The following is a 15,405-nucleotide window of genomic DNA, read 5'->3' as shown; positions in this document are numbered from 1 at the left end:
TGCTTTTAATTCTGTCCTGTCAAAACCCTTAATGAAGAGCAGAGATACTTTAAACAAGGCAATATTTCATACATACGGTGTTTCCTTCTGCTGTGGGAGTGCTCTCAGATTTTATTTGTCCTGGTTTTTCTGTCTTGTCTCCACGTTTTCCTGTTTCTTCATCAGTTTGTGCTCCATCCTTTCCTCCCCATCTCTAAAAGAACAAAGCAGAAGGGGTTAGAAGCAGGCACCTGTTAATTACTGTTTAAGGTTCTTTGTCACAATGGGTTGCCAACATACTTTCCTTTCATTATCTGCTGTAGAGTAAGAGCACAAAGCAAGGAGCTAGAAGGCAGAAAGCTACTAGACCTTTAGCTGTTTATGCACAGGTGGAACTCGACCAAATCTCTTCTGATCTCCTGAATAAGCTTGTAATCACTTTGGCGTGGAACTTAATAGCATGGGTTAAGCCCAAGATGGGTCAATTAATCAAATAAAGATAAACTTTATTCAGACTTTAACTGTTACCTGAATTCTGTTCTCAGCCTCTAGTTACAGCAATTTAATGAGATATGGTATAAGGTAAAGCAGTACAACTGCACACAATTCAAAACCCTTCTTCAATCTGTCGTTACTCTCCAAAATTCCTTCTAGATTTTGTGACTATAAAAGCATCACTTTCTCCTACATGGAATAAAGAAAAAAAACACCCATAAGTAGTGTCCTAGCAGTATACTGGCAATAAAACTGATGTCAAATCTTGATTATTTTTTAGGCAGATAGGTCACTGATTGCCTTTTATCTTCATTCCTAAGACTTTCCTGGCTCAGAAGAGGCTTTAAATTAAGGGTTTTAACTGAAAACATGTGCTGCTCATTAGCTTTGCTACTGGCACACCTGTGCTGTTCTCCTGTTTTTAACAGGCTTTTGCTCAGACCAGGCTTCTGGAAATCATTATATTTGCTGTTGCTGCAGGGGCTGGAGGATTTATCTACTGTTATTGGTATTTCTCTCCTTTAGTTTAAAGAGGCTAGAGGGGACTGACTTGATGAGCAGAAGAAAAGGTTTGTTAACCTAAAAGGTAGGGAAAATGAATTGTTTGTGACTAGGTTAATGCTTGGGAACAGCTGTTCTTTTAAAATGGGTATCTCCTATGAAATCTCTGTAAAAATTTAGCTATGGGCTGTTCATTTTTTCTCAACTTGCCTGGATTAAAGATATCTGCTTTATTTTATAGTTCTGAGTATGTATGCATTTTTTAGCTGGGCTTTTTGGCTTGAAATATAGTTGCTAATAATTTAGTCTTGCCTAAGGTCTGATTGGTTATGCTTGGAAAGTAGATGGGCATGTTCACCTCTTCTTTCATGTTCTAAGTGTGAAACCTAGATATCTAGATTGTGTAGTCAATGAGTATGTAATTCTATATATTGACTTATCCTCTTCTCAAGAAGGTGTTTGAGTCTGGCAGCTCTTGATTATCTAGAGTTTAGACAGTTAAGTGAGATACCTTGTTTTAGATAGTGAGGTCTGATGAACAAAGTGTAAGGCCTCTACATACTAACTGCAGCTGAAGAACTAAAATTAGTTGTGAAAGGAAGGGGGAGGAGAAGTTGGTGAAAGAATATAGCAGGTGACATCTCTGACTTCTGTCTATTCACTGAGGTAGCAGTATGATTGATGTACCCCACCTCTTCTCAAGTGTGCTTCCTTTTAGGAGTATGGTAGGCAAGGGAGGAAAAGTAAGAATATCTTGATATAAAACTGTTCTTAGCTATTCCTTTGGTGACTAGAAGGAATACTTTAGTAATATTAAGAAATGGTGGTTTTATGTGTTATCTCTGCCTGTCGTTCATCAGCAGTGTTTAGGTTCTTCTGAATTATGGTTATGCTATGTTTAGCTTCTCTCTTTTATGCCCCCTTTTCTCTCAGCAAGGGGCTGAGAGAAGGGGGAATGCTTCAGATTAAATAAAGTTGCTTGCTTTTTCTTCCTCAGGGTAGTTCTTAAGTTTTTAAAATTCAGGAAAAAGGTTAACATCAGCAAAACTTGCTGGCAGGATAGACTCAGGCCTTACACGGTCTGTGGGATTAGGTGGCTGGTACAGTTAGAATGGGAATCATAAACCAGTGCTTCCAGTGAGAAGCTATACGATAAGGTCAGATATTTTGTTAATCTTTCAAGAACCTACAGAGAAAATAATCATAAGAATCAGAGGTGATCTGGTACAATTACTTTCCCATACAGAAAGTCTATTGGAATAATAAAGCTGGCCTTTATGTAATAGTAGAGTAGTTGCAAGGGCTAGAGATAAGACTATTCAAAGCAACTGTATGGAGAGACAAGGTGCAGTGTTCTATAAAGATATGAGTACTTAACTGAAATCAGTTACCCTGAAAAAATCTGGTTCAAAGTGTCTGAAGTCCCATATATCTTTTTCTTTTCCTTGTTTCCATGTCTATAAAATGGGATAAATATTTTTTCATCCTTTTTTTTTTTTTTTTGTGAAGTACTTGGATGCCAGAATAATGAGAGCTACAGAAAAATCTATTAAGGGAATTAATAATTCTGTCTTCATAGAAGAGCCTGAACAGCAGGTAGTAAATAAAGTTTGAATTCACAAGATGAGTGATGAATACACAGTAAAATATTGACCAGCCAATCAGGAAGTATTTTCCATCTCTTGAGTTTCTGATTTAAGCAGGGATTTTGTGGAAAGTAAATAGTTTGTGATTAAAAATTGAGTCATACATACCGAAAGGAAATAAGGATTAAAAGCTGTCTGGCACTTTTGAAATTATGAACCCTTCTTTTTGTGATCATATGTCCTGTATGGAGAGTGTGTGGGATTAGGTATACTAATTGACTTCTGCATTTCAGTAATGTACTGCAGTGAGGACAGGAGGGACAGATACTGCACATGGCTACATTGGGGACAGGGGGGACAGACAGATACTGCACATGGCTTGAAGTACAGATCTGTTTACATCAAGCAAATAATTTTTGCTAAGAATACCCTCATCACTGCAGTTCCATATTGCCCTGTTGCATAGCTCTTGGATCTGAAAGCAGTCGGGAAAGCATAGTTCCACAGAGTGGAACAATGCTGTGACAACAAGAAGATCGGGTGCCTTTGTTCAAACTCATGGAAAGTGACTGATTGATAGGTAACATGGGTAATCTGCTGTTAGGAGTTCACTCACGTCTGTCTGTGGCAACAAAAACACAGCTGTTCAGCTCTAGCTAGGGTAGTGGTTCCTTGGCAAGCCTTCTTTGTAATAGTGTTGTAACAGCCTTTCAAATATTTGAGATAGATTTATATACATGTGTATTTCAGTGTGGATTTAATGTTCTTTTTATCTTGTCAAATGCTCCAATAAATATATATGCTAAGTAATTTACTTGGTTGCTATAATTGAGCTTATCATAGGAAATTCATGGAGCTTTAATCTAACTATAGATGTTTGCTCTACCTCTCCGGATCGGTGCAAATCATAAGTTCTACAGGTATTATTGCTCTCCTTAGTCTAATTATAATTCAGAGATCTATTTTGAATGCCTCTTCATTCTTCTGTTCCTATGTATCTGATGATATGTATATTTCCATCCCTCTGTCTCTCCCTGCTGTTTTTTCTCTTATCTTCGCTGTGCTGGTTCTGTACTTTTTCACTCTCTGTGTTATAGTTTAAGCTTCCAGAACTTGCATTATGGCTGAACCTTATGCAACGTTCAGCCTGCTTATCTGCATCCACAGTCTTCAAAGCTGTGCACAGAAATGTGCTGTGTCAGGAAGAAAGCATGAGCTGGTTCCATTCCATGACACAGCTTTGGATCACTCTGTAGGTGGGTTAGGTGCAGATGCTCTGACAAGTGTTTTGCAGAGATGTTACATGGGGCATATAGAGATGTTGGCTGAATGATCCTTTCTAAGGGGTCTGTCATGTACAACAACAGCAAGGGTGCCCATGGTGCATACATTTCAGCTGCCTTGAGATCAGGTGGTTATGCAGCAACGAAGCACAGATAATTTATAGGCAGAAATATATATGTAGAGTGGGACCTACCAAATACTGTTCTTGATCCTTCTTCTAGGCCTGTGGTCTACTGAACTGTACAGGAATTGCCAATAGGAACAAACTGGGAAAAATAATATGGAGACATGGTTTACATGTTTATAATCTATATGGGTAGGTGATGAGAGGGTTAGGAAATAAGAAGCTTGTTACCAAGATGGCTCTAACTGTGAACCTATGTTCGCTATATTCCGTTTGTATAGAAAAGTGATGTCTATGCATACTGATACTGATGTCTATGTGTACTCTCAAGGATCCAAGCTCGGTCCTGCTTTCTGGCAATCAGAAGTACTCCTGGCCTTTGTTCCTAGTGATGAATTTTCAGTTATGACTTCAGATTAAATGTGTAATTTTTCTGCAGTAACTATACACCTGAAAATGTTACTGAGACTATAAAAATAAATATTAGAGCAATAGAAAAATGGAGACATTTTATTTCAATGAATTGTTTAATTGGGTAGTTGTCTACATGTGTGATTTATGAGGGAAACTAAATTTTTCAGGTACTTAAGTGTTATTTCCCATTTTATTCTTTGGGCAGGAGAATGAACTGAATTTGGCAGACTCTAACTTGTCACTAAATCTCTTGCTTCTGCTTCCTGAAGTACCATTCAGTTCTCATCTCCCCTTTCAAAAATACATTTGATGATCATTTTAACCATTATTCTGCTCCCTGATACTGTCTGAAATGGCAAAACATATTTTCTTGTTAATCTTCACGTATGCCTCCTAAAAATGTGAGGGCACATGATGCCTGAGAACCTTTCTAGATTTATAATGAGTCTTTCTGGGTCTTCCACTGCTCCAACTCACTGCTTTCTGAATTTCCAAAACTGTGTTGACATTAGTACTGTAACAAAGACTTTGAAGGTTACTATATGCAGGCAAGTGTTTTTGAAACAACAGGTTCATTTCAAGGCTTAGCCTGAGGCATCTTAAAAGATCCCATTTTCAAAGAGGACTTCTTGTGTGTCCAGTGAAAATTTATGCATTTTCAGCTAAATACCTTAGAATTACCAGCTGTTTTTTAAATTGCTTACATAAAATAGTCTACAAAAAGGTGAGCTCCCAGTTTCAGGAACTGGTTGTATACCATAGCATAAAGTGACCAGAAAATGGTTTTCAGCATAATAAACTATATGGAAGGTGAAAGAAAATTGAAGGATTATGGATTTGGTTTTTTTTCTTCCAAGAAACAAGAGATGAAGAGGCTGAAAACTGTGTACCTAGATGAAGGAGGAAAAAGTTATCATTGGACCCTTGTGAATGCATTTATTCCACATGTTTATAATGCTGTTGAGAAAAAATGGGACTTCAATTATGTATCTAAATAAATTTACTCTGTAAAATAACCTTGTTAATTTTTTTCCATAATTTCCAATCCAAATTGAACCAATCCAAAAGCCCAAGATTTTTTTGTATCAAGGGGTAATTACAAGAAATAAACAGTGTGCAAAAGAACAGTAAAGTTGCTAAGACAAGCAGTAAAAGGCCAGAAAAATCTAAGAAATGATGTTGCATTATGCAAATAATCATCTCTCCTGTTATGTGTATACACTATGATACAATCTATCATAATATCAGATCTAGTTTTATTGTGTTTATTTTTCCATTGGATAATTTTTTATTTTCCGCACAGATGCGTGGAGATGTTAAAGACTATCAGCTGCAGACTTGAACAGACTTTTTTCTAAATGACAAAAATAAATAGTTGCACCCATTTTAATTCTTAGATATGACTGACTGATTTTGGGCATAAGCTTCCTAAAATAATCTTTTCTGAGGCACGTTGCCAACATGGAAAATTTCACCAGAACAATGAAAACATTAACACAGTTAAACAACTGAAAATAGGATACAAATATTGTATACTGAACCTCATTAAGAGGAGATATAGCATGCTAGCTGTATTTATTGGAAATAAAGAAATGCATATATAGGCATTGTAACAAAACTAACTGTAGAAGCCAAAGGTAATGCAGCCAGTAGTTTCTAACTGCATTAAACCAACCAGAAATAACAAACAGATTGTTTCAGTGACGATTTTAATTGATGCTGCCTCTCCTGTTACCAAGTCCTTACTACAAAGTACAACATCCTAGTGATTGATATATAGAGAGTTACTGGTTTCTTCATGTGTTCTCATCTAAGAAGCTGCACTCCTTTCTATTAGTTATGTGCAGTTTTCTAAACTTACATTCAAACCAATAGCACCTTTAGCTCAAATATCCCTCCTGGACATCTGAGGAAGATAGATTAGTGAAGCAACTTCTTCTATGTGAAAACAACCAAGCAACTGAAATTTGAAGTTGAAGTAGGGAGCTGCTAGAAGATACTTTATCAAAGAAATGAATTATCACTATAGGTTAACTAATATGAGTCACTTGGGTCTGTACCACTCACAATATTAAGTATTCTTAGATGCAAGGAGGAAAAGAAGTTTAATCTGAATCCAGATGCAGAGTTTAATTCTAAATACCATGTAATTCATCGCTGTTGGTATTTCTGTACATGAAAGAAAGAGGAGAGCTTGGACAGACGCTGTCAGCTGCTGCTTGCTGGGTGGCAAAGAAGGATATTTGGCATACACTGTCTCAGTTTCTCCTAGTCAAGACCTTTCCGTTTCCTGGAGCAGGAAAGATATTGTTATAGCATCTCAAAAGTCCCTCCCTCACCAGCAGTGTGAATATCCCTTCTGTCAATGCAACTGTATGCTTTTGGAGCAGTTTTGGTAGGATATGATTTTGAGTCAGCCTCTGCTGGTTTTGAATCATTCTTAATTATGATTTTTTTTTTCCTTCCTTTTATGCAACCACTCAGATTTTTCCTTCTGTTAAGAAAACAGGTTTGTTAGTGTTAATCCAAAGATAAAATGATAAACTATTCTGTATGCTAAGAAGATAATTCTGAGGGGGTTTTGCTTTTCCTTTTCATTTGCTCTTTCTTTCTCTTCTTGATAAAATCTCAGCTTTGAACACCAATTTCATATTCTGAAATGGGTACTTGTTATACCAGATCTCAAACAAAAGCCGCAGGAGACTTCAGCTATATAGGAATCATTGAGTGAGTTGATTGAATTCTGAAGGGCGCTCAGGTACCCTTATTAGAAAGTTTTCCAGGATTCTTCAGTTATTTTAAGAGCTGTAAGAACCTGTGGCTTTAAAGGATGAAACTTAAACTAGTCAGAACTCATGTTTATGGAAGTTGCTTTGATATCAGGATATTACTTATGTTTCAGCAACAGAAGAGATTAGACATGACTAACCTTTTGGATATGTCATAAAGCTTGGATTGTATTTTAAACTTTGATGCTTTTATTTTTAAATCCCTGACCATTCTGGTGCTTGGGATTGGGGCAGGCAGTGACTACCACTTCAGTGGAGATTGATTTGATTTACAGGAATACCCTCTCCTGCTGTTTTATTTTCCTATTGGTTAGCTATTATTAAAGTTAACTAGGCAAGAATAGAAAACCAATAGGAAAACCCAGCTAGAAGTCAATTTTTCTTTGTCAGCTCAAATACCTGTGGTTACGGATTCAGACAGCAATTGTATGTCCCATACCTGCTGCTATTTTTTCTTTGCCTGCTAATGAATCCCTGCAAGGAGGCAGTAGCAAATTAATTGATTTCCTGCCATGTGTCCCAGGCTTTGCTATTGAATTTAGAAGGAAACTATATAAAAAGGGGTAGAGAGGAAGTTAGTTGGTTGTTTTTTGATTGCTGTTTTGGATTATTTGCTAAATGTTTGCTTTGTTAAAGTTTTAATTGTTCCCATTAGGTATTTCAATTTTAAAAAGGCACATAGCATATTTATGCAACTCAAGAGAAGAGGGCAAATCAGAGGAGGGGTGATATTCTTTAATTATTACAAAATATTCAGGATGGGTCAATTGATAGCTAGTAATGAAAATTTAACTGTAATAGTACTTAAGCTTAAGATAAAATAATAAGAATTAACATGAAATGCATTGAGGCTTTTTACGTAATTACATCTTTGCAAGAATTTACTTAGGATGTAATACTCTCTCAACACATACATGCTGTGTTGGGTTGGATTTGTTTGCAGGTATGATCAAAAAGAGAAAAATACTATCTTCAATTTGCTATTTTATATCAATAGATTATGGCTTATAGCATTGGTGTATGTTATGCCTTAATGAAGATGCAGTGTCTGCTGGCCAGACAGGGAACAAGGAGTCTTGATTGAGAGTGTTTTGGCTTCCAACTGACTTGAGCACACTACTTGTTGCTTTAAAATAAAAGAACATCAAAAAACCCAGCAAACAACAAAAAACAAAACCCCCAAAACCCCAACCAAACAACCTAGCTCTAGCCACTAGATAGTCATCCTACTAATTTTGTTACCTCAAATTGTGTGCTTTAGTCCTTTTCCCTCTTCCCAATTCAGATATGGCTCTTAATTTTAAGATGATCTTTGGAACAGTGATGTCCTAAAGGGGAATCTAATTGGAACCTATGTATCACTGGCAAATCCCATTCCTATTAGTGGCTTCCTCTTTCTGTCTAGAGGAAACTGCATTCCTAGTGTCGCTTCTAAGCTTGTTCCTTCCTGCAAGCTTTCAGTCTGAAGGTAAAATGTTGAAGACTCAGAGCAGTTACTGCTTTGTTCTCTTTCAAAAGTTTTGTTTCAACTCTCATCTCTGTTTTAGAAACATGTTAAAGGAGATATTTAGTTTGCAAGATGTTCTGATCTTATTTTTTAACTCCTGAAAGAGATTTTGATGTTACAGACAATTTTAATTGGGATGTCTTAATTTAACAAAATCCTATTTCTTTACATAGAAAACAGAGGATTGTGCTAATTATACTTTAACTGAAAGAATTCATATAGGAACAAGATGAGTATGTTGACTCATATCAGAGATGTGTTTCTGCCAATAGTATAGCAGTTTTCCATAACCACACTGACATTTTTCTGTTTCTACATACAAAACTTAAATGAGGTAAAAGATGGGATTCACGGCTGCTGTTTGATGTCTTTAACACACACAGCAACTGCTGTTCTGTTTGATTGTGCAGTTTTCTCTTCCAGTAGAAAACCTGTTTAAGACATTAGCTTAGAACAGAAAGGCGTAGTGAAGAAATAGGCAAAGGGAGAGTTATAATAGAAATTGTAGCAAGCTACAACAGCCTTTCATGGGGGAGGGGGGACAGATATCGAATAGAGAAAGAAGATAGTGTGTACAGTAGTTTCTGGATCCTTGAAACTGAGAAAATCAAATGACTGAATCAGTATTTGGAGTGAACCATGCTCAGAAAACCAAGCTACAATGAATAGGGCAAGGGCTAGGACTGTGGTAAAGTGGAAGAAAGGGGACTTTCACTTTACTGTCCTTTACTGCCCTGGCTTTGTTAGTAATCTTCAAATAGGAAGAAACATTAAACAAGGGTAGCCAATGGAGAGATGATAATGAGAAAAGAGTACATGAAAAAAAAAAGACCAGATTGTTTGCATGCATTTGTTACTTTGTGCAGAAGATTCCTGGTTTATTATCTGCTACTGTGCTTAATTTTTAGTGCTACAAATTTGTTCTTCTAGGGCTTTAGAATGAAGGTGCTGTGTGGGTTATTCCTGATATACTGCAGTTACTAGCCCCACAGTTATATACATTATAAGCATCTCTGCAATAGAATCTATTTATTAAAGCAAAACTTAGTGTCCATTCTCTATAAGTCAGGATACAATGGTAACAAACCAGAAAAGGGAGTACATAATCAGTTGGCTTGGTTTTGATTTTTGATAGAAGATGTAAACGCTTAGGCTGTCCAAAAATTATATCCTCCTTATTTATTATAGTAAATTCATTCTCGAAAGAATCCCCTAAGAGTTAGTTTGGAGTTTTAGAAAGCAGGCATTCTTTATTGTGGCACTGGATGCTTGGGGATCACTCCACCTAACGTACATACACTAAAACTAAAGCTCATCCTTTATATATACCTTATATTCATACATTTTCAAAGAAGTCTCCACCTTTCTGCCTATCACAGTTACGTAACGCTGGGATTGCACAGTTATACTATGCATGCACAGGGGTCTCGGGTGGTCATCGGTGGTCATTTGGGGAGTTAGCCAAATCCTTTTCCCCTTTTATGGTCACAAGTCTTTTGAGAACAATTTCTTTTCCTTGGATGTTTCCCAACTCTTTTGTCCAGTCAAACTGTTCTTTCTAGTCTGCCTTGTTTGAGTATTTTTTCCAGGATGTATCTATTCTCAAGGTTAGGATATTTTGTCTGTACATTTTAATCACTCAGGCCTTGTTAAATACAAAGTTAAACATTGTTTGGTAAAATAATTTCTTAATATTTAAGATATAATGGAACACTTCTCTTATCACTAATTGTTAAGGGTCATCAACTTGTAGGCATCAACTGCTCACAGGCACCATCTAGCAGGCATCATATCTGTTCCAGCAATGGCTACTCACAACAGGTAGAGATCACGAAACTGACCCACAAAAGAGGACATATGTAAGTATTTGTGTACTACTTGCTTATTTAAAATTACTGGGTTTATATTGACCATTTTTATTGATTCGTCTACAATCAAGCTTCTTTTTCTCTTGTAAGCAGTGACAAAACTACACTGGTCGGTACTTCTCTTACTTGTTTGTTTAAATATACCTCTTAAGGTTTTTGTCTCAAAATAAACCCTTTTAATTTATTGTTGGTTTGGTTTTTTGGTAAAGGTTTAAGGTAGATTAATGGAAGACTCATCAAATGTGTTGACTGGATAAAAACTTTTTTACTACTGAAGCCAGGCTTTTAGAGGAAGATAACATTAACAAAGTTAGTTCAGATAATTTTAATGAAACTTGTGTGTTTTTTCTTTTACTCTTTTAAGTAATCAAAGTAATGAAATAAAATTAAGAACAGAAGAATAGAATAGAAATATCTGTTTCAAACTCATGAATTGCCTTTGAAGTCTTAAATATTAATTCCCTTTCTCTCCCTACTGTACTTCTGTTTTAGCCAACTCCTTCACAAGCTTTCTGCAGAGAATCAGAATACAGACTTCATAATATCTGCCCCACACATTATAAGCTTTCTTCTAGACTACTGAACTATTCTACTTAAAGCAACCTTGTGGAAATAAAGGGATAACTTAATCTGTGGAGTTCTGAAGGCTAAAAACTATTTGTCTTTTTATTGAAAGAAAGCTGCAGGGACCAACTTGTACTAATTATTGAATTTTCTGTAAGCATGTCTGTATGGCTAAATCACTGCCTAGTTGTACTGTTAAGCCAACAGGCTGTGTTAAATTTCATTCTTTGAAAAACTCGAAAACCCGAGACAAGCCTGTCCTCTGTAATATGCTTGAGGTCTCTTTCTTATTCAGCATGGTGTGCCATGTAAAACATTGGACTGGGAAGCAGAAATAGATTCGTGGGTGCAGTAAGAAACATCTGAGCAAGAATATTGCCTTGAATATTCTCTCTGCTATAATTGGCATCTAGTCCTTTTTCAAAAAAATTGGAGCTACATATGCTTTCAATTAATTGTAAGTAAATGGCTGCTGGAGTAGACAAGTGTTGACCCAGTCAGATACAACTGATGGATGACTGAACAAGTTGTTTCTTATTGCTACTGTGTTGTCAGTTGCCATCTCCAGCTGAGATGCTGTTCATGGCTGCTTGATAATTTTCACACTGCAGCAGCAGGTAGGGATGCTTACAAGTTGAAGCTTTAGATCAGGCCCAGGACAAAGGTGTTGGAGGCACATTCTGTGTGATCTGATTACTGAGATAGCTAGACCTGCTTCAGTAACCTACTGTGTGCATGTATGTACCTAAGTTGATATGACCTAATAACCAGGGCTCTTGACTTCTGTTCTTCTCCAGTATCTCCAAATACAGAAAATCAATGTTAACTTCATGAGGTAGAGGAGAGGTGACTTGTACCTTCTTGAAACAGGGCCTGAAAGAAACTGGCCAGTGAGAAACAAAGACTGGAAAAAATCCTGAGAAAGAGATAAAGGATGGAGGGTAGGATTGGAGGCCTTCTGAGCCAAGGAATGTCTCAAACACTCACAAATAATTAAGCTGTAGTCATGGGTTGGATAGTGTGGAGTTTGAGGCTGATAAGGCTGCCTGAATAACACAGGATGCAGCTGGAGGGGGGAGCTCTGTGGAGGCAGGACCAAGCTGTTTCTGCTCTGGTGCATCTTGTAAAGTTTCGAGGGCCATCTGTCTGGTGAATGACCAGACATTATCTTCATTATCTGTGAAATGCATTGAAGTTGACATCCCTGAATATGCTAATGAAGATTAATGAGATCATGCTAATGACATCTCATGAAACACGTTACCCCTCTCCATACATGAGATACATAGTTATGTGGGTCAACCTAGGGGACAAACCCAAGGAAAGTGGGTATAAATTGAGGAGGGGGAAAGAAGGGGAGAGAGAGCAAAGTAAGGCAAAGAAGATGGGTGCATCCTTGAACCCTTGTTGGTGGGATTGATGCAGGAACCCAGACTGGTTATCTCTATTTCTACCTCTATCTCTTCTTTTCTTTTTCCCCTTTTCCCTTATTACCATTAAGTAACACAGGACATGCTATATCTCTTGCCATAACTTGTTATATACTTAGTCAATTATAATGTATCCAATTAGTACATTGTGGGAAATTAATAAATGTGTCTGTATGGACTTTGAGACTTGTCTCACTGTTTTCCACTCCATTGGGGATTTATGAATCTAAGACACTTATCTCCCGAGTCTGAGCAGGACATGACAGATGCTATGGATATCTTGGTCAGCAGTTTCCTCATAAATATTCAATACAGGGTGCAGGTTTCTGCTCAAGTCTTAATGTGAAATTTCTTCTGTCTGGATACCCAGCTAAAGTTTGTTAAAGTCCATAAAGCCAGTCTCCTAAGATGTAAGGAAGAGAATGAAGTCTGCATTTTTTTTTTTTTTTTTTTTTTTTTTTTTTTTTTTTTTTTATTTTTTTTTTTTTAGCATGGAAGCCTTGACATGGTCCAGGAAGAAACATAGCTGATGATGCTATTGCCCCTTGTTTTCTTTTTTGTGCTCTTGCATCTCTCTGACCTTTTGGTGGATATCTTAAGGGAATAATCATAATCGCCCCATCAGAAGAGAAATTAAAAAGTATTAGTCCATAAAATAATTAAAACAAATCTTAAGATGCAGGCAGGAAACTCCCAGCAGAGCAGGGGTTTTGCAGTTTGTTAAAAAGTGCTACATGTATAATGACTGATCCAAGGGGCAGATTTGTATTTGTCAACACAATGCAAGGATCTCCTAGTACCAGAGAAACAGGCTTGTGCTTTTTAGATGGGATTTGCTGAATTTAAGTAAATTAGGGAAACAGAGGCTCTTTCAGGTGGCTGACAGGAAAGCTGCAGGATAGCCTTACCACTGTTACAGCTACAGAAAATGACGATGTCTCGCAAGAGGGAGAACACACTGTTAACAAGGACTCTTTTGGATGAGAGCCATGCTCCAGCTGGGATCAATGTACACTTGTACCGAAGATACAGCAGAGGGGTGGTCACAAGTAGGAAGAAGCAGGTAGTGGTAAGGGGAAATTCAATGACACATAAATACCTGGGCTTTTTTTGACATCCAGTAGGACTACAATGGTAAGTTCTGTGTTAGGCAAAAAAGTAATGGATGTGAGATGATGTCTATTCAGGAATATGGGGGAACAGACCATAATCATAATCTGTGCTGGTACCAGCAACACAGGCATCACAAAGATGGAGGAAGGGTGTCTAGGAGCCTAACTCGTCTGCTCATCGGAGACCAGAATCCAAGAGCTCCATAGGAGCATCCATGTTTTTATCCCAAGCGCTAGGCAGAGATTTGAAGTCTCAATGTGTGGATGAGGCAAATGATATAAGGATGAGCATATGATATACCGGTAAGATTTAGTTATATTGGGAACTGAGTAAACTTTCTGGACAAGGTGAAAATGCATAGGTAGAATGGTCTACATTTTAATCATAATGAAATCGGGCTGATGGTACTGAATTTGAAAGGTTGCAGAGGAATATTGAAACTTAGAAATTAGGGGAAATCTTAGAGGCACAGAGGATCATCTGGTTTAAACTGATGTGAAGAATATCCAAAGCACTCCTGAAAAGTCTGAGAGAAACAAACAGGACATTAAAAAATAAAGGAGGTAAATTAGTTCACTTATAATGCCAATTGATTCCTATGTACAGTGTTAAGTGATGAAGTATTTTTACACCAGTCTAAATTCTGAAAAGTAGGATGAGATAATTAGAATATATGACATTGAGTGATACCTGCAAGCAGGCATTTCAGAAGGAAATTCAGTGGGAGGTACTACTACCAGGCTACCAAGTTTACAGAAATCAAAGTATTTTACACTGACAGGAGGGTGAAAGGCTCTGTGTGTAAAATCATGTGAAGTGTAATGGGACAAATTTTAAAGGAAGAGAGAAGTACTATGGAATCCTTGTGGGTAGAATTCCCAGATTCTAATAATAAGATTGTATTGGTTGTACTGTTCACACTACAGTTAGGAAAGGTAATGAACACAGTGTTAAACAAAATCTGTCATATTGCAATTTTAAGACAGGTAGCAATAGTGGGAAATTTCAGCTACCACATAAAGATCAATTCAATTTTTAGATGCAATAATCAGCTGTTTGAGGCAAACTACTTGGAAAATACATTGTTCTGGTTTAGATTGAGTATTGCACAACACCCAGTTCTGAGCTGCTCTGTCGTAGTTACCATAATACAATTAAGTTTATTGTTGTAGCAGGAGGAAACAGTGAAAATAAATCCAGTGCATTCATATTCAGTTTTAAGAGTTGGAGCTATATGTAAATCAGAAAGATCATTGGTCAAAACCAAACAACTTTCACTAAAAGAAGCAGTGCAAGAAAATGCAAGCAGTCTGGAGGCTGTTAACAATCCTTGTTATTAGAAGGCCAAGTAAGTCACAGTTCAAACAAAATAAATAAAAAAAAAAAAAAAAAAAAAAAAAAAAAAAAAAGGCAGGAATGAAATCTCCAAGTGAGAACAGGAAAACCTGCAAAATAAGGCAGGTGCCATGCTTGAGCTCATATGAGGTTTTATAAATACTTCAAAACCAGGAAACCAGGTAGGTAGCTGGTGGTATTGCTTGATAACAAAGGACCCTGAGGTGCAGCAGAGAAATAAGGTGAATTCTTTACATTGGACTTTGCTCCTGTAGGTATTGGAGAGATTCACAGTGACCCATCCATTTTAACAGACAGAGCAGAGAAGCTAGCTCAATTTGGAGTAAATATACGGGTTATATTAGATCTGATAGACAAGTTGCAGCAGGTAAGGCTAGGATGGTATTCACTAGAGG

The sequence above is a fragment of the Athene cunicularia genome (assembly GCF_003259725.1).
Source record: "Athene cunicularia isolate RWA chromosome 2 unlocalized genomic scaffold, athCun1 chr2_part1, whole genome shotgun sequence".
In the NCBI taxonomy this organism is placed as follows: Eukaryota; Metazoa; Chordata; class Aves; order Strigiformes; family Strigidae; genus Athene; species Athene cunicularia.
This window is presented reverse-complemented; position numbering follows the sequence as displayed.